At 46.7% G+C, this 24,725-nt stretch overlaps 1 protein-coding gene across 1 annotated transcript in view; it reads right to left on the bottom strand.

Annotated features, from left to right (window-relative positions):
• Positions 1–7,651: 7,651 nt before the first annotated feature.
• AJAP1 (adherens junctions associated protein 1) overlaps positions 7,652–24,725 on the bottom strand; it is a 137,142-nt gene continuing 120,068 nt past the window's right edge. The window contains exon 6 of the mRNA XM_056864895.1: positions 7,652–7,817. The gene's annotated coding sequence lies outside the window, so the exon portion shown is untranslated. The remainder of the gene's footprint in view (positions 7,818–24,725) is intronic.

Below are 24,725 nucleotides of genomic sequence, written 5' to 3'. Positions count from 1 at the left end.
CCAGCAAGATCTACCACTATAGCACTAACTGACGGTGCTCCATGTTAGGCTATATTGAAAGAGGGGGGACTCTTCAAACCCGAAACTCATTGGCCACAATCTGACCTAGTGTTCACTCATAATTTTGTGTTGGATTGTGAACTTTGTATGTGGCTGAAAAAGAGAACTGGGGGAGGGATAGTGGACCGACAGAAGAAGAAGAAGAAGAAGAAGAAGAAGAAGAAGAAGAAGAAGAAGAAGAAGAAGAAGAAGAAGAGTTGGTTTTTATATGCTGACTTTCTCTACCACTTAAGGAAGAATCAAACCACCTTGCAATCACCTTCCCTTCCCCTCCCCACAACAGACACCCTGTGAGGTAGGTGAGGCTGAGAAACTGTGACTAGCCCAAGGTCACCCAACTGGCTTCATGTGTAGGAGTGGGGAATCAAACATGTTTTCCGGGAACCATGTGCATTGCTGCCTGAGCTCACAGGTGGAAGGATGGAATAAAAACAGAAAGATGAAAACATGTTCATGGTAGACATAAATTGGGTTTCCAGAATGGCCCCCTCCAGGGATCCAGCTCCAGCCACTTCTAAGTATGCCTCATGCACAACAGCTAATGGGTCGCAAAGGGAATCCCCACATTTTCAACCATCTCAAAAGCCACAGCTCAAAGGAATTGGGATGCATATCGCGACACACTAAAAGGTGTTTCTCTGCAGACACATTGGCTGAAAGCATGGAAGACCAAATGGACATCTCCCTTGCTGAACCAGGATGAATGGGCATGAAGGCGCGATTTATCTGCACAGTGGCAGAAAGCTCTCCAGCCAAACAACATCCTCACAGCACATGGGAAGAAAGTCCATTGTCTTTGGGGTGGGAGCAAGTCTTGGCTTCACTTGTTTTCACTGGCTTGCAAGGGAAAGGGGCATCACATCTCATTCCCTTCAACTGGATCGATGGCGTTGTGCTTCCTGCGTTCACGGTGCTGGGCCACAGGCTGCTTAAAGAGCTGGCAGAGTGAAGGACTGAAAGATGAGTCACCTCCGGACCAAGCCTGAGGGGATAAAGGGCTGTGGCTTAGTGGCAGAGCATCTGCCTGGCACACAGAAACCCCCAGGTTCAATTCTCAGCATCTCCTGTTAAAAGGATCAGGTAGCAGGCAATGTGAAAGCCCTGAAGAGCTGCTGCCGATCAGAGTAGACAATACTGACCTCGATGGACCAAAGGTCTGGCACAGTATAAGGCAGCTTCATGGGTGTTCATGTGGAAATCCCAGAAGGAAGGTAGGCAAACCCAGGAAGACAAAAGCAATACCAGCAAAACCCTACTGATAAACTGATCGGGTCACCTTGGTGTCATCTTGGCTTGCTCTCTGTATAAAAAGGTAAAGATCCCCTGTGCAAGCACCGGGTCATTCGTGACCCATGGGGTGACATCACATCCCGACATTTACTAGGCAGACTTTGTTTTAAGGGGTGGTTTGCCGGTGCCTTCCCCAGTCGTCTTCCCTTTACCCCCAGCAAGCCGGGTACTCATTTTTACCCACCTGAGAAGGATGGAAGGCTGAGTCAACCTTGAGCTGGCTACCTGAAACCAACTTCCGTAGGGATCGAACTCAGGTTGTGAGCAGAGCTTGGACTGCAGTACTGCAGCTTACCACTCTGCACCACGGGGCTCCTAGCTCTCTGTATAGGATGGCTGAGCCCAGATCTCAAAGCTTGCCTGTTCTAGCTTCTTTGACTCCCGATCTCCATCATGATCAGTCACTAGACAGAAACATGAACAGATTCCACAGTGACGTAAGACTTTAAGGTGTCTTACAAAACACAGAACATCCACCAAATATTTGAAGATTAAAAAAAAAAGAGTGTATCAGTAAACTCGATAATTTTGGTATTGACTAACCCCCCCACCACCACCCAAAAGATCCAGATATACTATTTCTGTTGAAGCAATTTGCATTTGGAAATCTTTGGTGCTCCTACAGGGTCTCTTAAGACTCCAGACTTCTCTTAAAAATTGGCGGATTTTGTTCAGCTGGCTACTTCTGTGAGTTCTACCAAGATTCAGTTCAATGATGTGTGGGTGACGTTCTTTTATATGTTGGTACTGAAAAATGCTATTATCCAAAATAGAAAGGATGCTCCTAGGAACATCCTTACTCTTTCATCTGGATATTTCCCCCCAAAAAAGCCTGAAACAATCCATTTTTGGAAAGGGAATAAGGCTGTATCACCACGAACGTGTTCTTTTGGTAAAGGGGAGGGCTCAACATTCTCTGGTTGTGTTCCCCAGCCCTTGCAGGAAAAATACAAATCCCAGGATTCCTTGGGGTGTGGAAACCACCAAATCAGTTTGAACATGATGACATAGATCTTCTCCAATGCTCCTGGAAAAAATGTTGAGGATCTTGGAAGCCAGGGCTCAAACTGACACATAAGATTGCGTCTTTCCATCCTTTAATGAATGGAAGATGTCATGTTTGTTCGCCGTGGCTCACTGGAGCTAACAGAATTCTGGACACTGATCAATTTCAATCCAACCCCCACACTCAAATTGCTCCTCCGTCTCCTTTCTATGTCACTGCAGCTGGGTGGAAATTGGAATTATCTTTCTCTCTCTCTATTGAATGGCTCTAATTGTATCAATGCTGGTAATGCTTCCCTTTTGGGTGTAATCTAACTTCGGAAGTTCCTTTATTTCTTGTAGTATCAGAAACTGTACTGGGGAGATATTTCTTTTTAGCCACAGCTAGGCAGGGTCCGAGAGCAGCTGTGCTTAAATCCCTGGCTATAGTTTCCAGTTTAGGGACCCAAAAACCAATTGCTGAAGCTGGAAGCTCCAGCTTTGGACTGGATGTCAGTACCTGAAAACCCAGGGCAGAGGACCAGACTCCCTAATAGGCTGACGCAGGGCAGATGACTGGGCTCCCTAATAGGCAGATGCAGGGCAGAAGACCAGGCTCCCTGGTAGTTATAAAAGGCCTAAGAAATCCAGAAGACCCAGAATAAATGGGTCTCTCTCATTGAGGACAGCATCTGGTAATCATCCCTGCTTCTAACCTAATAACACTAGTAAAATGTTGGTTGTTATGGTGTGGGGAGTGAGCATATGGGTATTAGCTTCTGGGGGGAAAAACTCCTAACCTGGGGAGGGGGAGGAAGACCTTGTCACTGAAGATCAGGGAGAGCAGGCAGATGCCCTGCCCTACCTGCCACGGTGCTTCCAAAGGCTGTGTTTGCCTTTTCCCACTGAAATGAATGGGAGCCATTCAGTTACATGGGAGGAAGTAACTGGGGATGGGGCTAAACCGGATGCCTGCCCTGTTGATCCCCACCGAAGAAGCAAGCTCGTTCACATCTGCATAGCCCAGCCCCTTCATTTGCATAGCCCCCGCCCTGGGCTACACCTCTTTTATCACTGTAGTACAGAAGGGCCCAGTTTTAGCTCATGAACAATACATGTCATTGTATGGCCTGCCGACACATTTGCCAACTTCCAGGTGGGGGCTGGATATCTCCTGGCGTCCGCTTCCCTGGAGGAAACGGCCACTTTGGAAGGTGGACTCCGTGGCATTATGCCCCAAACCCAGCCCTTCCTAGGCTCCACCCCTAAAATCTCCAGGTATTTCCCAAATGGGAGTTTGCAATCCTACCTGCCGAGGTCGCACAGGCTGGCTCTTCCTGGCAAGCCAGCAAATGGCGCGGTGGGATGAGAGCTCTCTGAATTGCAGCCTCAAAGGAGGTTGCTGCTAACAATGCCAAAATCTGATGCTATTAACCATGCCAAAATCTGCGGGTTGCCGGCGCCATTAATACATGGAGGCTTGTTAAAGCCAGATTTGGGGAGATTGCCCAGCACAGGAGTTTCTTACTGCACTGGCAAATTCTTTCCTGACATAGAAGGGAAGGGATTTCTATTAGAATCATAGAGTTGGAAGGTACCACCAGGGTCATCTAGTCCAACCCCCTGCACAATGCAGGAAATTCACAACTACCTCCCCGCCCCCAGTGACCCCCTACTCCATGCCCAGAAGATGGCCAAGATGCCCTCCCTCTCATGAACTGCCTAAGTTCAAAGAATCAGCATTGCTGACAGATGGCCACCTAGCCTCTGCTTAAAAACCTCCGGGGAAGGAGAGCTCACTACCTCCCGAGGAAGCCTGCTCCACTGAGTAATGTAGTCCCACCCCTCCACGTGACAGCGTACATGACCACATGGTTGGGATGGGGTGGAGTGGGAGGGCTGACGACTCTCTACGATCCCTGCAGCTAGAAACAACAAATCCTCCAGCAGAGCTGAGGGTGCTAGTCAGAGGCAAAGGAAGATGGCCGGGTTCCTGTGTATTCATTCGCTCTGCACCAGAGAGACTGCAGCTCCCCTGCATGCCTGCGTGGCAAGCTTAGCGCCGCCAACATTTCCCATTCTGATGTTGCGTCAGGAAGTCAACGGTTGAAACATCACCTTTTTCAGGAACATAACTGGATTTTCTCAGCCCCACCAATGTCTGTACTTACAGGCGAAATTAACAGATTGCAACAACATGTGGTATGTAATGCAACTCTACTAGTAGTAACATTTGAGTCACAGGAGCCCAGTCCATTTTCTTTTGCATCCGGTCCTCTGGCTACCATCTCACACATCCTGGTTTGCTCGCCTTTCTCCATGGGGCCGAGACGGCTCTGGTGTTTGAAATGCCTAAATCTGAGGGACCGTTTCTGCCCCGTGGGACATCCCAAAAGATCTGGAAGCAAGTTCTCCGGGAGGCACAGAGCAAGAATAGAGTAGGGAAGTTAAAATGGCTCGTGAGCCATCCAAGAGCGGCCCCGGCGGCACTACAAATTGGCATCACGGGACCGCTTGGTTGGGAGACTTACCAGACTCCGAGGGGAGGGGAAGGGAGGCTGAAAGGGTGTCATGCAATGTCGTTTTCGTTCCCTCTCCCCCAAATTGATGGCACCACATTACATAAGGTTGCCAAGTCCAGGTTGGGAAATACCTGGAGATTTTGGGGGCGGAGCCTAGGAAGGGCGGGGTTTGGAGAGGGGAGGGACTTCAGTGCCATAGAGTCCAATTGCCAAAGCGGTCGTTTTCTCAAGGGGAACTGATCTCTATCGGCTGGAGTTCAGTTGTAATAGCGGGAGTTGTCCAGCTAGTACCTGGAGGTTAGTACAGGAGCGACACAGCAAGTAATCAAAGTGCAAAATTATTCTATTAGACAGCTACCATTGTGTATATGACTGTGAGGAACATGGAGACTATCCTGAGTTTTTGAATACAGTCATGAATTATTGAAGTTGGAATAAGATTGATATTTTAGGGGACTGAGGAAGAATTGGATATAAGAATTTTGAAACGGCCGTATCCCCTTTCTACTTGAACTTCAGGATCACACCAACTTTATACCATTGGAAACAATATATGCAAGAACTTGATATCATTGAAGAAATATATGCAAGAACTTTTTTGCTTTGACCATATAGACATAGGATATTGATGTATAGATTGTAGAACATTTGTATTATGTGATGTTATTTTGGTAGCTCACTAATAGATTAATTTTGCACTTTGATTACTTGCTGTGTCGCTCCTGAACTTATTTCCTTACTGTATAGGACTAGTACAGTGGTGTCTGTTTTTTCTGTCAGTTCCTGGAGGTTCGCAACCCTAGACATTGTGCAGTACATGGCACCATTTCCCCCCTCCCCATTTTCTCCTACTGCCCATTTAAACAGAAGTGGGAGAACAGGAAGGACTGGCATGGGCCTTCCCGCTGGAAATGGGTAAGTGGCACCCCTCTGCTTGGCTCTGACCTGCCAAGTCGCATGCCAGCTCACACGTTGCCTCCTTCTGAACTGCCAACGTTGGGTGAGCTGGCACCCTCCATGGGCATCGCTGACATGGCCTGAGCCAAGTCGCCCCTGCAGTGCTGGCAGAGTAGCTGAAGCCTGGCTCTAGTCGCTGCTGGCCCTGTCAATTAAAAGGCCGCCCTGACTCTTATGCAGAAAGAGTGCCAGCCGCGGGACTAGGGCTGCCAAGCCCCCGGTGGGGCAGGTGTTTCCCTGCCCCCAGGTCCCATTTTCCCGGTGCCACTCTGAGCAACAACCAGAGAAAAAATAAGGGAAAAAAGCAGCCACATCCACTTACCGGAAGCTCATACAGGAAATGACAAAGGATAGCTCTAGGAATTAATAGACACTGTATGGTTTTACCATAGAGTCTCCGGCAATTCCTAGGACTACCGTTGTCACTTCCTATATGATCTTCTGGAAAGTACAGGAATTTGTATTGGTTTTTTAGAAAAATCTTCTCCTTCTATGCATGTCTAGGGTTGCCAGGTCCCTCTTTGCTACCGGTGGGAGGTTTTGGGGGTGGAGCCTGAGGAGGGCAAGGTTTGGGAAGGGGAGGGACTTCAATGCCATAGAGTCCAATTGCCAAAGCAGCCATTTTATCGAGGTGAACTGGTCTCTACCGGCTGGAGATCAGTCATAACAGCAGGAGATCCCCAGCTAGTACGTGGAGGTTGGCAACTCTAGCTGTGTCCTCCCTAACGCTCCTTACGTGGAGCACCAGGGGGACCGGGAGTGCATCCTAGAACACGCCTATTGCAGGGGAAGATTGGCAGTGATAGGGAAGCTTGTCTGCAAGGGGCTTCTCCTTCAGGAACCCCTGCTCAGTTTCCACGGCTCCCCAGAATGCAATCTGAAAAGAACTTGTTGGGAGGACTGCGGTTATCTGAACCAGCCACACTTGTACGCAACCCCCTTGCGTTCCCGTCAGATCCACCGGGGATGAAAACGCAGCATGCTCCGCGCTGGATCGGCACCAGCTGTCGAGAGCAGGGCCACGCCCAGGGTTGCCAAGTCCCTCGACACCACCGGCGGGAGGTTTTTGGGGTGGAGCCTGAGGAGGGCGGGGTTTGAGGAGGGGAGGGACTTCAATGCCAAAGAGCCCAATGGCCAAAGCGGCCCTTTTCCACAGGGGGACTGATCTCCATCAGCCGAAGAGCAGATGTAACAGCAGGAGACCTCCAGCTACTACCTGGAGGTTGGCAAGCTTAGCCACGCCCATCATCCCCAAATATTTCTAACTCGATTCCCTAGGGGAAAAGGATTTCCAAATGTGTGCCTGTGTGTGTGTGTGTGTGTGTGAGACAACTAATTTCTGAAATGGAAAACACCCATTTGTTTAAGTCCATACTAAGCGTGTTAATGAAGTCATATGTATAGCCCACAACACCCATGGTCTTTGTTTCTTAAAAAAAGAACGGAACATTTACGAGTTTCAAAAATTTGCTACCGTACAAAAAGTGTTTGTGTGTTCATATATATATCTATATATATATATATATAATTTTATATATATGTATAGTAACCAGAAATACTGACTTTATTAGAAGAGGTACCCCTACCCCCCGGTTTCGGTTTTGACATGAAATCCACTTAGCTTCGGTTTCTCGAGCAGTCTTCCCCCAGGTTCATGGCACATAATGGTATTATTGGCAAAGGTTCAGAAAAACAATCACAGTCCGTATGTCCCAGACGTCCGCAGCGGCTGCGACCGACTCTCTTCGCTCTTCTTTCTCTCTTGACTTGCATGTTGATTTTGTTCCGAATCTCCCCCCACCCCACCCTACCCCGCCCGCACACTTCTCCCACGAAAAATAATGCACTCTTTGAAAATGCAGTCGCTTGTCGGGGCAAGTCCCTTCTTCTTATATAAAAATATATTTGGCTGTTCTTTGAGTCTTCCGTCGGTAAACATTAAAAGTAGGTATGGATTACCCATTATTTTTTTTATTATTTTTTTACAGGTTCACCAGTGGAATCCTGTTTAGGATAAAAGAGAGAGAAAATAATTACCGTAAGTAATATACCATCTGAATCTATAAACTATTTTAAAAAAATATCTCAGTCGCATGCTGTTTTTAAGGTCATTGCTTAGTGTTTTTTTTTGGGGAGGGGGTGTATTTTCTATCTTTTAAATGTATGCACATAAAGAAAAAAATGCACACACACCCCAAAAAAACACAACCAGATGCATAAGAAAAAGAAAAGACAGAAATATTTCATTCTTCTGTTGCTTTTTAATATATTTAAATAAAAAGGTGAAATTACAAAGTTCTGGGCATGCACAAAGCAAAAGAACACACCGTTTAAAAAGGATTGTTCTCTAGCTTTGTCTTTGTCTTTGGAAGATCACAGCAGGGGCCAAGACGTTTGACACAGTTGTGCAAATGAAATGGCCAAAGTTGCTAGCCTGTACATTTTGCCAACTTCGTCACCGGCCCTCGGGTGCCTGTGCAATTCCTTCCTGGCATAACAAAAGAAAACCCAGAAGAAGCTCTCTCCTAATTTGCAGCATAAAGCTTCCCTGCCTGGTCTCCTGGAGATCTTTGTTCAGCACTGGACAACAAGCAGATGAACGCTTACAGGCCTGGTTAAAAAAAAATCCAACACATCCCCAACAAAGTATCCATTATTATGCCGGATTAGGGTTGCCAGGTCCCTCTTCACCACCTGTGGGAGGTTTTTGGGGGTGGAGCCTGAGGAGGGCGGGGTTTGGGAAGGGGAAGGGCTTCAATGTCATAGAGTCCAATGGCCAAAGTGGCCATTTTCTACAGGTGAACTAATCTCTATCAGCTGGAGGTCAGCTGTAATAGCAGGAGATCTCCAGCTAGTACCTGGAGGTTGGTAACCCTATGCCGGGTGGAGCATTCTGCATTGGAGAGACCCCGTGAGGTGGTGTTTGTAGTTTCTCTCTGTATGCTCTGAACAGAAGGACACATTCCACCATCCTCTATGGGATACCTGATGATGAGGCCAGGACACCCCCAAGGATAGGAAAGTATTGTTCCATTGCCACAGTATTCACAAGTGTCCCCCCCCCCATAGGAGTCTTTCATTGACACAGGAGTGCATTCAGGGGTATCTTTAAAGCCCGCTTAGACCTGCCCTTATCCGTGTGGATGAGTGTATGGGTTATGTCTCCCATACTCTCGAGTGAAGCCCAGATTGTGGTTCATCACATCATCTCATAAAATGGAAGTCACTGAGGAATGGAGATGTCCCATTTCCATATAAACCGACCTCCGAACTCAGATTCTTGCCCTGGGTTCTATTGGTTGTTGTGATTCTAATCTGTGATGGAACTTTTTTTAAAGAGAGGAGAAACTGGCTGTTCTGTAGAAGGTAGATGATGGATGGATGTTGGAAGGAAGGAATGAAGCGATGGATGGATGGATGGATGGATGGATGGATGGATGGAGAGAGAGAGAGAGAAAGAGAGAGAGAGATCTTTATATGATATCAAAGCAGAATGGGTTGGGAAGATCATGGCGATGCATGGTCCTGATTGGTAGCTCAAATAAGAGATTATGGGAACCAGTTAGAGAAGATATAATCCCTAGCAGCAACAGCATTTCTGTATCTTATCAGATCACCAACACTTATCAAGACCAATGGGGGTCGATCTTTTTAGCCCTCCCTGTTTCGCTCCTTCAGCCACCCCCACTTGTCAATCGGATGTAGCCAGATCAGCTTCTGGGGCTCTTCAGTAAGCCTCCTGGGAAAACCAGGCAAGATTTGACCCATGAGTCCAACATGCTTGTGTAAGGGGGCTGGCCTCCATCTGTCCAGAGGTCAATCCATGCTGGTTTCATAGAACTACCACTGAATCTAAAAGGCTTCCTGGAGCACCGGGCTTCATTTGGTTTGGCTGGAACCCCTGGGACATCACTCTGAGAAGGCTAGAAATTGAGAAGTTCTGATTGAGGTACATTTGCTTTAGGGATCCTGGAATCCATAAGGACATATAAAGCAAATGCAAAGCTTGCAAGAATTTGTCTCAACATACCATGAGGGGATTTGAAGATTTAAGAGAGAGCATGTTCTAACAAGCAGGCTCTCTCTTCTGGCATGTGAGGCTTGAGGTAGCATTCAACGTGCAACTCTTGACATCACTCCATTACTCAGCACATGGTGATTTTGCAGCAGTGAAATGTGTAAAAATTGCCATCTTGTGCAGTTTCAATTTGCCTTGGGGCCATGTAGAGAAGGGTTTAACCCTTCAGCCTCCATTAGGTTTCACTATTGAAACCCAGCTCCCCCTTCCTGCTGTTAGCATCAGGACTGTGTTTATCAATAAACCAGAACCGAAAATAAGCTCCCAAAAGGCATTTCGGTAATTTTCAGGTTTGGGTTTACTGAATTTCAAAATCTGGGAGGGAGGCCAAAGCCAAAGTGGCCATTCCCGTGAAAAAAATGGTAATTTTCCGGCTTTTTCTCTCTCCCCGGGCTTTGTGAAGCTCCTGGGGGGCATTTTTGAGGTAGAGTCCTTGAACTTGCATGGTAGCTTGCAGGGACTCTCCTTGCAAGAACCCCCAAGTTTGGTGATGATTGGGTTGGGGGGTCCGAAGTTATGGGGTCTGGAAGAGGTCGCCCCCTCCTCCCTCCATACACAAGCAGGAAGGTAAGAGTCAGATTCTCTGTTTGTTTGCTAATCTGCTAATGCTTGGAGGAGGGAGTGGGCGACCTCTCCAGAGCCCATAACACCAGACCCCCTGACCCAATCTTCACTAAACTTTGGGGTTCATGCAAGGAGAGTCCTTAAAAGCTACCCTGAAAATTTGGGACCTCCACCCCCTAAAATACCTCCACACGAGCTTTGCAAAAAATCCCCTTTGTTTGCTATTGCAGGAACTTTCAATCAGTCTACTTCCGCAGGATTGTGTCTATGTAGCGACAGTAGGCTGATTGAAAGTTCCCACAATAGCAAAAAAAAGGGTTTTTTTTGCAAAGCTCTACCTCAAAAAATGCCCCCCCAAGGCTGAATTTTTTAGGGAAACTTGAAAATAAACCGAATCCCCATATTTGGGAATTCTGGTTCCCTGAAACTAATCGGGCACAATAAACCCAAACCCGAATTTTACCAGATTTTTTTTTTGCACACCCCTAGTTGGCATCCATCAGTTTTAGCTGTTTTACTGTCTGCTTCTAGCCTGTTCTATGAATATCATTTTAGGATGCTGTATTGTTTTATGCTGTTTTCCTGTCTTGAGTTATTTTTAATGCTGCGTTTGGCTTTATTGTATTATTTTCATTGTGAGCCACCTTGAGCAGGCCACTGGAACATCCGGTGGCATATACACTTTCCAAATGAATAAATACATATTAAAGCAAATGCTATTTTTTAAAAAAAATTTCCCTTGAATATGCTAATAACAAAAGACAGGACCACAGTATGAGTTAGTCAAACTAATGGTGGTTCAATGGTTAAGCCCTGTTCTCTGTATTGTCCCAAGGCAAACTGAAGCAGCATAAGATTGCAATTTTCATTTTACAGACCTGCAGAGATGTGAGATCTTTATTATGTGTGAACATTGAACAGCAGTGCCATGAACTCGGTCTCTGGCCTGACGCCATCCCCTCACTGAACAGAAGTGGACCGGTTCTGGAACTCTCTCGCTAAAGAGCGGCCCGGTCCCCATTTGGGTTTCTCATCTCACAAATGTACCCGCTCCAAGCCCACTGTATATGTGTGAATCCGGGAAAGGCAGGGTCTTTTAGTAATGCTCTGAATACTTCACATTTAATTTAGATTAAAGGAGACAAGGTTGTGTATTAGCAAAACAGTAAATCATCATTAGACGTACATCTTGCTGAGGATTAGCTGACAGGCAGGAGATAAGCACCCCGTGTTACAGCTAAACCTTAATTACATTTTTAAGTTAATTGGTGTCCGTGCCAAACACAAGAACTATCACATGGAAATCAAGGGGATTTCCCCTTCCTTCCACTCTGCAGCCCACAGATTATTCTGGGAACGGTGATGGCTTCTCAGACTTCTACAGGTCAGGGATCCTTCACATGAACACATGAAGCTGCCTTATACTGAATCAGAGCCTCGGTCCATCCAAGTCAGTATTGTCTACTCAGACCAGCAGCAGCTCTCCAGGGTCTCAGGCAGGGGTCTTTCACATCTCCTCCTTGCCTAGTCCCTTTAGCTGGAAATGAGAGGGGTTGAACCTGGGACCTTCTGCATGCCAAGCAGATGCTCTACCACTGAGCCACAGCCCCTCCCCTTCCTTTTCTCGTGCTTCCCTGTCCTGCTTTGACAGGGAGGTGGAGCATGCTACCTGCAGGGCACGGAAGAATGCAAACAGACTCCAGATGTGTGTCTGTGCAAAAAAACAACAACCCAGCTACTACCTGGAGGTTGGCAATCCTTCTGCAGCATCATGCATAGTGTCATGTCACTTCTGATTAAAAAAACCAGAAGCGACATAGGGTAGCTCTAGGAATTGCCAGAAACTCTATAGTCATAGTGATTCCTAGAGCAATAGAGTTTCCAGCAATCCCTAGAGCTACCCGTGTCACTTCTGGTTTTCTTTACTGGAAGTGACATGGCACCACAGCCAGCATCATGCTACCCCTGTCCCCACCCACAGCCTTTCCACCGGTTTGCCAGTCACTGCCTGGCAACCTTATGTCAATCCCAACATCTCCACTTAAAAGGATCAGGTAGTAGGCGATGAGAAAGATCTCTTGAACACATGAACACATGGAGCTGCCTTATACTGAATCAGACCCTCGGTCCATCAAAGTCAGTATTGTCTACTCAGACTGGCAGCGGCTCTCCAGGGTCTCAGGCAGGGGTCTTTCCCATCACCTACTTGCCTAGTCCCTTTAACTGGAGATGCCGGGGATTGAACCTGGGACCTTCTGCATGCCGAGCAGACGCTCTACCACTGAGCCACGGCCCCTCTCCTGAGACCTTGGAGACCGGCTGCCAGTCAGTCACCACTGACCTTGCTAGACCAAGGGTATGACTCAGCAGAAGGCTGCCTCGTGTACGTTAAGTGTTTCAGTCTATCATATCCGACCGGCAGGCAGACTGCAGGGGGAAATGGACTGTGAGGGGCCATCTGTCTTTCAAGGTAGCTCATTTGGTCATCGCTGACATCCTCATTGAGGAAAATGTCCAAGGAACTCTAGGATTCCCTGGCACCATGGTTGGAAAGCCACCGCTCGGAAACACAGCATTGCCCACAGGCTATTTGGTTTCTACGTTCCCTGTTCCCCCCTGCCACCCATGTACTGCTCTGAAGTCTTAATTAAATGCATTCTTCCTGATACTTAATCTCTGGCCCCACAGCGGGTATGCACCGTGATCCTGCCTATTCCCCCCTCCCCGAGATGAACAGTTTTACAGTGACTCATTAGCCCTTAATATGAAAACAGACAGCATTTGCTAGAGTCAGGCATAGGGTTGCCAGGTCCCTCTTTGCTATTAGCGGGAAATTTTGGGGGCGGAGCCTGAGGAGGGCAGGGTTTGGGGAGGGGAGGGACTTCAATGCCACAGAGTCCAATTGCCAAAGCAGCCTTTTTCTCCAGGGGAACTGATCTCCATCGGCTGGAGATCAGTTGTAATAGCAGGAGATCTCCCGCTACTACCTGGAGGATGGCAACCCTAGTCAGGCAGAATGAGGCCAGAAAATCAGCTGCCTTCGTCTGCTCCCCCAGTAGGCACAGATCGTTTCTGTGCTAGGCCAGGCTCGTAGCTATTTCTGATGCCCTACAACGCTGCCGCCACATGCACCCCTTTTAGACGATTTGGTCCGATCCAGCTACCTATATACCAACAGAGAGCAACCCACACGCACACACCCCTCTGAGTGCAAACACTACCTGGTAATGATTCGGTAGCAAAAACACCGAGGCGAGGAAATATATTATTATGCCTGTGTGTTTTTTCCCCCCTTGCACGGCCTCGATTTGCAAACTAGGTCAGTCCTTGATGTGCCTCGTGGAATCTTCGGTGACCTCATTCCACGTCTTCAGAGTCAAAGAGGGAAGAGGAACAGACCCCAGGATGGGAGCCCCAGGAGAAATTAATCATGGGAGGCCCTCAGAACTCATCTTGGCTCTTGTGTGCCCCCCCTGTCATCCCAAATGCATATATCAGGGAGCACATAGAATCACGGAAATCGTAGAAGCATAGAGTTGGAAGGGCCCTCCAGGGTCATCTAGACAAACCCCCTGCACAATGCAGGAAATAACAACTACCTCCCCCCCACACACACGCACACACAGGGTTGCCAATGTGTGTGTGTGTGGGGGGGGCTGAGGTGAGGCAAAGATTTATATTTATATTAAAGTATAATCTGGGAATATACCCAGACACTTGAATTATTGGAACTTATGTCCTTTGGGGTGGCTGAAGAAGATTGGAAACCGGCAAAAGTAACCGGCATCCTGTTCTGCCCTTTAATCTACAAGGACATTCAAAGAGAAATTATCTCTACATTAAAGAAGACAACAACTCAAGGACTTTGCTGTTGAAAAACACTTTTATTTAATTTTTCATTTGTTGCTGTATGAATCTTAAAAAAATATTTGTACTCTGTTGCACTTCAAAAATTGCAACTACTATATTATGAATTGCCCTGACCTGGATGGCCCAGGCTAGCCTGATCTCGTCAGATCTCAGAAGCTAAGCAGGGTCAGCCCTGGTTAGTATTTGGATGGGAGACCACCAAGGATTACCAGGGTTGATGTGCAGAGGAAGGCACTGGCAAACCACCTCTGTAGTCTCTTGCCCTGAAAACCCCAAAAGGGGTCGCCATAAGTCGGCTGCGACTTGAAGGCACTTTACACACACACATATTATGAATTAATAATATGGTACAATTGTAACTATATGGCTGTGAATATATGAAGTATAATATATCACAATATAGACTTTTCTAACTATAACTGGAGCCTACAACTGTGCTTTGTGATTACTACCACCTGGCACTTGGCAACCCTACACACACACACTGCCTGTGACTCCTACTCCATGCCCAGAAGATGGCAAAAAAAAAAAAATCTTCGAAGGAACCCTAGCCAATTTGGCCAGGAGGAACATTGCTTCCTGACCCCAAAGTGGCGATCGGCATTTCCCTGGGCATGTAATAAAGGGCCACGAAAGGTGAGCGCTGACTCACCCATTCCTGCCCTCCCTCTCATGATCTGCCTATGTTCACCTACATCCCTCCATGTCCCTCTTAGAGAAACAAAACCAGCCCTTGCTGTATGTTTCCTCTAAGAGAACGACTGTTCTTCCAGAACACGGTCAGCAGGGTCGAAAAGCACCCGCACCCCGTTTTAACACGTTTGGGCAACGCCCGCAAAAAATATTCCATCTCTTCATTTCTCCTGCTGTCTCTCTTTCTCTCCCTCTGTTGCCCTGATAAGCCCTGAGGCATAACACACAATTCTATAGCAATGTGTTAAATATTATTAAAGCGCTAATCTTCCTCGTGAAGCAATGGTATAGATTCCGTACAGCGTGTCTATAGATTTCATATACACTTTCTCAGGGGTGTGATGAAAATAAATCAATGGACCATTTTTTTAATATATATTTTGGCAGAACCAGCGGGGAGTGAGAAGTTCATGATTGGGAATTTTATTTTTTTTATTTCAAAAAGAGTATGCTGAATTAACTAGAAATTTGGTCTCCGTGGTGGGATATTTGATAAAAAATCCTAATGGCTAACAACAGATGGTCTATAGATTTTCCACAGAGGCCAATGTTCTAGCAGAGCTTCATTTGCTGAGCTCTTCGTTAATATTTTGCAATGACAGACCTATCCAGTCATAACCTATGGGATTGGTGATCTCTGTAATGTAGCTGTTAAACGGCATGAGGGAGTTCTCCGTTTTCATGGCTTTGTGGCAAGGACCAATGAACTCCGCTGGCAGATTTTTTGCAGCTCAGAAAATCATGCCCAATATCAGAGGAAACCTGGGGGGGGGGATCTTTAACCAGCATAAGGAGAGGGGTTATTTTTCATCTTTGTCTTTTCCCATCAAGTCACAGCTGACTTATAGTGACCCCTTAGGGTTTTCAAGGCAAGAGATGTTCAGAGGTGGTTTTGCCATTTCCTGCTTCTGTGTAGCTACTCTGGACTTCCTTGGTGGTGTCCCATCCAAGTACTAACCAGGGCCAACCCTACTTAGCTTCCAAAGTCTGATGAGATCAGGCTAACCTGGGCATAAGGAGTGACGGTATAACAAAACAAACATTAAGTGCAAGCGCTGTAATGCTATAGTGCTCATCTTTGTTTTTTTTCCCATCAAGTCACAGCTGACTTATGGTGACCTCTTGGGTTTTTTAGGGCAAGAGACGTTCAGAGAAGGTTTGTCATTGCCTGCCTCTGCATAGAGACCCTGGACTTCCTTGGTGGTCTCCCATCCAAGTACTAACCAGGGCCGACCCTGCTTAGCCTCCAAGATCTGATGACATCAGGCTAGCCTGGGCATAAAGAGTTATAGTATAACAAAGCAAACATAAGTGCAAGCGCTCTAATGCTATAGTGCTCAACTTTGGTTTTTTTCCATCAAGTCACAGCTGACTTATGGTGACCCCTTGGGGTTTTTAGGGCAAGAGATGTTCAATTATGGTTTGCCATTGCCTGCCTCTGCATAGCAACCCTGGACTTCCTTGGTGGTCTGCCATCCAAGTAACAACTAGGGCCAACCCTGCTTAGCTGCCAAGGTCTGATGAGATCAGGCTAGCCTGGGCATAAGAAATGACGGTATAACAAAACAAACACATGTGCATGCGCTGGAATGCTGCAGTGCTTGTGCTTGTCCGAAGAGCTCTTTGCACTGCAAGATTGCAGGAATTGTCCAAACTGTCAAGAAAGAAGGGAAGTTGTTCAAAGCTTGTTGTTCAAAGCTTGCAAGTAGCCACATTGGCTCACAGACAGACTCTAAAAGTTATCTGATAGCTTTTCTTGGGACCGACTAAAGCATCGTAAAAAGGTGTGCATCACAAAAAAACAATGTGCAAACTTTGAAATCTTCTAGGACTCTTCATGGGGCTGGATGTACAGTACAAAAAAAGAAGGGGAAATAGAGGAAATAAGTGGCTTTTAAGGATGATGGCAAAGCCTAAAGACTCCAGTCACAGCCATCTGTTGGAAAACCGGCCGTGGTTTCGATAGTGCTAGAAAAGTTGAAGGCAGCAGGAGAAGAGGACCCAAGATAAGATGGACTGACGCAACAAAGGAAGCCACGGCTTTCAGTTTGCAAGACCTGAGCAAGGCTGTTAACGATAGGACGTTTTGGAGGACATTGACTCATAGGGTCGCCATGAGTTGGAAGCGACTTGACGGCACTTAACACTCACATACAGATTTGTGTAGCTGGTGCTGGGTCCAAAGCAGATTTTCAAGTTGTATCAAGATTCTAGGGCAAAACCTGCACAACGAAGAATTTGGTTTTGATTTTACCTGCGCAGCCAATCAGGTCAATGGATAACTTGATTTTATATTTGAATTGTTATACGTGTCTGAATTTTTATTCCCATCTCCTCCCAAATCAGCATTGTTCTGACAGCAGTCTCCATTAACAGTCCTTAAAGGGCTGTCATATAGAGGATGGTGCCGAGTTGTTTTCTGTTGCCCCAGAAGGTCGGACCAGAACTAATGGGTTGAAGTTAAATCAAAAGAGTTTCCATCTAGACATTAGGAAGAATTTTCTAACAGTTCGAGCGGTTCCTCAGTGGAACAGGCTTCCTTAGAAGGTAGTAAGTGCTCCTTCCCTGGAGGTTTTTAAGCAGAGGCTAGATGGCCATCTGTCAGCAATGCTGATTCTATGACCTTAGGCAGTTCATGAGAGGGAGGGCATCTTGACCATCTTCTGGGAATGGAGTAAGGGTCACTGGGTGTGTGTGGGGGAGGTAGTTGTGAAATTCCTGCATTGTGCAGGTGGTTGGACTGGATGACCCTGATGGTCCCTTCCAACCCTATGACTCTATGATTAATTTTATTGGTGGTGGGAGAATGAATCCTTAGAAACAGAAAAATAAAGCACTGTTTCCTTCGTGGAAAACATTTCAACCCACATCTCTGAGTATGATTTTTTGATGCTTCTGTATATAGTTTGGTCAATATATGTTTGTGTTTTCCTCTACGTGTTTGATATTGTAAGCTGATATTAATAATAGAATCTTTTTAAAAAAAGATTCGAGGACAAAGGAGAAGGTATTCTCCCTTTGTGAATCTGACAGGCAGCTGCTGGTCAAACTGCTTAAATAATATCTACAGGACATCACGCATTCTGCACTGGTGAGAATTTATTTGCATTTAATGCCTTTCCATCTCTCTTCTTTCCGCAAGCAAACTCAAAGCAGCTAAGTGTTCAGATCTGTGCATCACAGAGGAGGAAGGGGACATATTGCAAAGGAGGATTCCAAGGAGTTCGGCAAAGATGATGAAAGAGATCCCTAGTAAGTCTGCATATATACTTGCAGAGGAGAAGGTTCGAGCAAGGAGCCCCAGTGATTGCCTTTCACTCCACGCTTGCATTCAGTCTAACCAACTGCTTCCGACAAGTTCACGTTTCATCCCAGTGGCCAAGAAACAGCCACGTGGAGCCTCCACAAAGGCCGTTAACGTTTTTAGTCTCTTTTTCTGTTCTAATCTAATTACCTTTTTTGTACTGCACAGTGGCTGGGCATAATGTCAAACGGGCAATTCTGAGCAAGTCACAGTTAGCGGAGACTGGGAAATTTCCCTTAGAGTGGATCCGTGATTCATTACGACAGGGGGTGGGGGACTGAAGACTGACCAATTAACTCGTTTGAATGCTTGGCTTAGATCTGGCATGGCTGCCCTACAGTGAAATGCCGAGTTATTTCTAATCGCTTTTTTCCTAGCATGGCAGCCTGCAAAGGCCACCTTCAAAGATGGGAAAGAACTGAAACCAGCTATGGGGGCGGAAAAGGGAGACTGCTAAAGTATTTCTAGCATGCTTGGATGTTCAGGTGCTGCAACTTAATTGGCTTGTTTATTTACCACAACCTTTTAGACTGACTGGTAGACCTCTATGCAGATAATCGGAGAGGCATTCTTGTTGTCCACTCCTCAACTACAGAATGCCCCCACGAGAGACAGAATTACACCCCCCAGCCCTCTGTTTGCATGTCTTCTGGAAGCACTGAAGGAGATTTTAATCATAGTGGCTTACAGAAGAGACAAATAACGAGACGCAGAGTAGCAACATCATATAGTTAAGTCTGAATTTGGCCCCAGAGCATGGATCAAAACATCCGCACAAAGAGGCCAAGAACAGAAAGGGGATACGTTTCGATAAACCTGAAGAAATCCCTAGGTTTGCTGAAAAATCCACATAGAAAAAAATGGGGGTTAATGCCCACACATGGAGAATCGAGGAATATGCCTTTTTAAAAGACCATGCTCAGCTTTAAGTGGCTGCTCAGACTCTGCATACAACCAGGTGTTTTTTTTTTAAAGTAAGAAGTAGCCCAGGATACAGAGAGAAAGCAGGGGCAGGAGTGTTGGGGGTCAAGGGACCGAGAAGCTGGCAGCAGGGAGGAGCCGGTGGAGGAGGCAGTGACTAAATTATGGCAGAAGGAAGAGGAGACAGTAGCAGGTGGCAAGCAATAGGAGAGGAAGTGGGGACCAGCAGTAGATGGGATTTCCCCTCCTGTAGGAGTTCCTTGCAGGACCCCCTCTTGTATAATTAACATTCATGCCCAGAGCCCTTGATAGGGATGCCAGGTTCCTCTTCGCCACTGGTGGGAGGTTTTTGAAGTGGAGCCTGAGGAGGGCGGGGTTTAGGGAGGGGAGGGACTTCAATGCCACAGAGTTCAAATGCCAAAGCAGCTATTTTCTCCAGTGAACTGATATCTATTGGCTGGAGATCAGTTGTAATAGCAGGAGATCTCCAGCTAGTACCTGGAGGTTGGCAACCCTAGCCCTTGGGATGGGGTGGGTTTAGGGATGCGATCAAAATTCGTTAGCCAGTGTGGTGTAATGGTTAAGAGCAATGGACTCGAATCTGGAGAACAGGGTTTGATTTCCCACTCTTCCACATGAGCGGCAGACTCTAATCTGGTGAACTGGGTTGGTTTCTCCACTCCTACACTTGAAGCCTGCTGGATGACCTTGGGCTAGTCACATTTCTCTTCAAACTCTCTCAGCCTCACCTACCTCACAAAGTGTCTGTTGTGGGGAGAGGAAGGGAAGGCGATTGTAAGCTGGTTTGATTCTCCGTTAATTCTGAGCACAAAATCATGAATGTAGTAAATTTCATCTCAAGAAGATTATTATGAGAGAAGAGGATCTGAGACTGACCAATTTGATTGCAGGTTTGGGTGGAAAAACTATCTTGCCTCTTCTCAGAGATGCTTCTGACAAATGCCTAAAAAGAGGGAGCACCTGTCACAAGGCTGTGACATCATTAGGATGACAGGATGTCTTCCCCCTGCCCCCAACCTTAATTTCCCTCCGAAGAAGTGAAGCAAGACTGTGACTTTATTAGATTCTGATACCCTGGATTATCCTCATCAATTTGATAGCATTTGAGCTGTGCAAACGGCTTCAGAAATACATATTTAGGACAATTTCACATACCAGTACCTCTATCCTGTTTTAAAAAATCGGATTTATTTATTTAGATTCACACCGGTTGACGCGTTCCAAAAGCTGGAGGCGGATTTTTTTTTTAAAAAAAATAATCTATTCAAATATTATTGAAAATGTATCCTTGATCCTAAAACCCGAAATGGCCAAATCAAACAGGGAGACTGTACAGAGCTTCTTGCCAGCCAAGTCCGGCTGTGCCTGGGGTGGGTTTCCATGCGTGTTTTTAAGCCACTGTTTCTCAAATCCAATTTTTTTATAACCACCCAAACAAAAGGCGATCATCAGTTCTTGTAGGTTATCCGGGCTGTGTGACCGTGGTCTTGTTATTTTCTTTCCTGACGTTTCGCCAGCAGCTGTGGCAGGCATCTTCAGAGGAGTAACACTGAAGGACAGCGTCTCTCAGTGTCAAAGTGTGTTGGAAGAGTAATATATATAGTCAGAAGGGGGTTGGGTTTGAGCTGAGTCATTGTCCTGCAAAAGAATCAAAGGTAATGTGCTGATCATTGTCCTGTAAGTATCAAGATAATGTGCTAATGAGGGTGTGGTATGTTAATGTGGAGCCATTGTATCCTGAAGTGATCTGTTAACATGTGGAATCCGAAGCTAATCTGCATGGCTATTGTGGACTGTAGTCTTTGTTAGTCTGGAGTTTTTGGGGACAGGAAGCTAAGCCTTATTCATTCTTAAACTTTCTTCTTTTCTGTTAAAGTTGTGCTGATGTTTATGAATTTCAATGGCTTCTCTGTGCAATCGGAAAAAATAGTGGGTAGAATTGTCATGTATTTCAGTGTCTTGGAATAAGACCCTGTGTCCTGTTTGTGTCAGTCCATGTTCAGACACTGCTGATTTCTCAGGTTGGCCAAGTCTGCAGTATTTTTCATGTTCTTTTATTCTTGTTTGTATGCTGCGTTGTGTGGTCCCGATGTAAACTTGTCCTGAACTGCAAGGTATACGATATACTCCTGCAGAGATGAGGGGGTCTCTTTTGTCTTTTGCTGATCGTAGCATCTGTTGTATTTTCTTGGTGGGTTTAAACACTGTTTGTAGGTTATGTTTTTTCAAACGTTTCTCCATCCTATCAGTGACTCCTTTAATAAAAGGCGATCAGCTTGTCGTCTTTTGCTCCCTGTTTCACAGGTTTAAAAGACTCATTAATCACTAGCATGAAGTTAATTTAACACAACCGGGGGGACCCACAAGGGCTTGCAGGGAGGCATCTCATGTTCCCTTCCTCAACTATTTCCTCTTTCCCTTCCCCGAAAGCCCTTATATCAGGGGTGGGGAACCTTTTTTCTGCCAAGGGGCCATTTGGATATTTATAATATCATTCATGGGCCATACAAAATGATCAACTTAAAAATTAGCCTGCTATATTTGGTCAAACATTTAGCCAACATTTAACATTCCTGCATTGTGCAGGGGGTTGGACTAGATGGCCCTGGTGGTCCCTTCCAACTCTATGATTCTATTCTATGAATAGGGCTCCCTCTGCAAGATTGGTTGATTTATACCCTATTGAAACCTCTGGTAAGTGGCTTTTCCTGATTACCTTTTGGTCCTTTCTGAAAGCGAATGGCTAAATTTTTATGGAGAACAGCCTGGGAGAGTTCAGCAGCGGTCACTATGAATGTCGGTCATTCTACACACACACACCCTGTCGCTGCGTTTCGCTGGAGTGCGCAATTTGCTCTCATTGTTTACCGCCTATTTGGCTTTGGGTTATCTACACAGCTAGATGGTGCTATTAGGGTAACTGGGCCATTCTAGCGGAGGAAGTGAAAGGTTTTGTCTCTGAGAGCCACCTTTGTAGATAACAATTAACAACCTTTTGTTATCTACCAGGAGCTTTCCCTAAGCACTGGAGGCTCTGTATGTATCTCAGCCATCTTTTTACACCCCTATAAAGTAAGCCAAGATGGGGAACCTGTGATAGAGTGAATAGCAGGAGACGGCTCCGAGTGTCTGCCACATAGTTTCTCCATGGCCTGGTGGGAAAGGGTTAACACAGTGTCTTGGGTGGTCCTAGCAGCTCCATAGCTAACGACTCTTCTGCAAGGCAGGGTGAAAAGGTTCCTTTTCTCAGCAAAACAAACTCACATCTGCCTTGAATAGAGGCTATTCCTGTCCACGGGAGGGGGTGGATTGCCAGTCTTAGATCCTTCTGAGCTAGAAATATGCCAGGACCCACGAAGGGCCAGACCAAACTATTTCGCGGGCCTTATACGGCCCCCAGGCCTGATGTTCCCCACCCCTGCCTTATATCCTCTCCCTTTTTCTTGACTTTTTCCTCTACTTAATCCCTGGGAAAAGTCTGGCTGAGTTGGGTGCCAGCTGCCGTGCCAGGCCCAATTGCATGGTGGGGAACCCCCCAAGGACTTGCAGGGGGTATCTCATAGAATCATAGAGTTGGAAGGGACCACCAGGGTCATCTAGTCCAACCCTCTGCACAATGTAGGAAATTCACAACTACCTCCCCGCCCCACACACACCCAGTGACTCCTACTCGATGACAAGAAGATGGCCAAGATGCCCTCCCTCTCATGATCTGCCTAATGTCACAGAATCAGCATTGCTGACAGATGGCCATCTATCCTTTGCTTAAAAACCTCCAGGGAAGGAGAGCTCACCACCTCCCAAGGAGGCCTGTTCCACAGAGGAACCGCTCTAACTGTTAGAAAATTCTTCCTAATGCCTAGATGGAAACTCTTTTGATTTAATTATCACCCATTGGTTCTGGTCCAACCTTCTGGAGCAACAGAAAACAACTTGGCACCATCCTCTATATATCTCATTTTCCCCTTCCTCAGTTTCCCTGCTCCTGGTGACTTCACCACTTAGAGACACCGATCATCACCCCCTGAACCTGTCTCCGAACATCTCCCGCTGGTTGTCAAGAGGGACCTGGCAACCCTATCTCAACAAGACCCTTCCTTCCTTCTTTCCAAGTACTAAAAACAGACAGGATACACCTTGCTGATAACAGGGGCTAAGAAAGACCCTTTGAACCCAACACTTTGCATTTATATACCAATTCCAAATGCTTCCAAATGCTTTGCATATATTATCCTGTTGCTGTCCTTACAAAAATCCTGCAAGGTCGACCAGTTTGCTTATCCCACTGTCACAAGTAGGGAAGGAAATATTACTGACCTAAGGCCAGTGGGTGAGAGAAGAGACTAGGGCTTCTTGGTCACTGGTACTGCGTCACACTACCTGAATCCTGTTCTTCTGCCAAAGAGTCTCCCCCTCCCCTCATCTACCTTACTGGAGTCTGAAATGATATCGCTGCAGCAGAGAGATGAAGGAGAAGCAAGTGGGTTGCGAAGAATAGAGAAGGGTTTCCTATGATGTTGGAAAAGAGAATGGAATGTTCACGGGGGAAGGGGATATATATATTTTTCTCCTTGCCTTTGTGCCTTCACCGTAATTTATAGTTGGGTTACCAACCTCCAAGGAGCCCCGTGGCGCAGAGTGTTAAGCTGCAGTCCTGCAGTCAAAAGCTCTGCTCACAACCTGAGTTCGATCCCGAAGGAAATCGGTTCCAGGTAGCCGGCTCAAGGTTGACTCAGCCTTCCATCCTTCTGAGGTCGGTGAAATGAGTACCCAGCTCGCTGGGGGTAAAGGGAAGATGACTGGGGAAGGCAGTGGCAAACCACCCCATAAACAAAGTCTGCCTTGGAAACGTTGGGATGTGACGTCACCCCACGGGTCAGGAATGATCCAGTGCTTGCACAGGGGACCTTTACCTTTACCTTACCAACCTCCAAGTGGGGCCTCAAGTTCCCTCAGAATTACAGTTGATCTGCAGACTGCTGAGATCAGTTCCCTTGGGAAAAAATGGCAGCCTCTGAAGGCAGACAGTAGAGTCGCCAACTCTGGCTTAGTACATTCCGGGAGATTTGACGGTGGAGCCTGGGGAGGGTAGAGTTTGGGGAAGGGAGGGAGTTCAGCTAGGGTTGCCGGGTGGGAGGTTTCGGCGGGCCATTGCTTGCCAGTCCACCCGCTTGCTCTGGAGCGGCGATTGTGTGCGTGTGTGGTTGTGTGCACACATGATGACTCAAACCAATTTGGAGGTTTGAGTGCTAAAGCGGCCGCAGCGATGTGGCGCTTCCGGAAATAAATCCGGAAGTGACGTCATTGCGTGGGGGCGGCCGCGCACATGCGGCCGCCCCCGCCCCGCCCCCTGAAACCTCCCGCCGATCGAGAGGTTGGACCTGGCAACCCTAAGTTCAGCCAGGATGTGCTGTCACAGTGTCTGCCCTATGAAGCTGACGTTTCCTTCAGGGGAACTGAT

This window comes from Euleptes europaea, chromosome 19 (genome assembly GCF_029931775.1).
Source record: "Euleptes europaea isolate rEulEur1 chromosome 19, rEulEur1.hap1, whole genome shotgun sequence".
NCBI lineage: Eukaryota > Metazoa > Chordata > Lepidosauria > Squamata > Sphaerodactylidae > Euleptes > Euleptes europaea.
The sequence above is the reverse complement of the archived record's forward strand: the minus strand, read 5'-3'. Positions and strand labels throughout refer to the sequence as shown.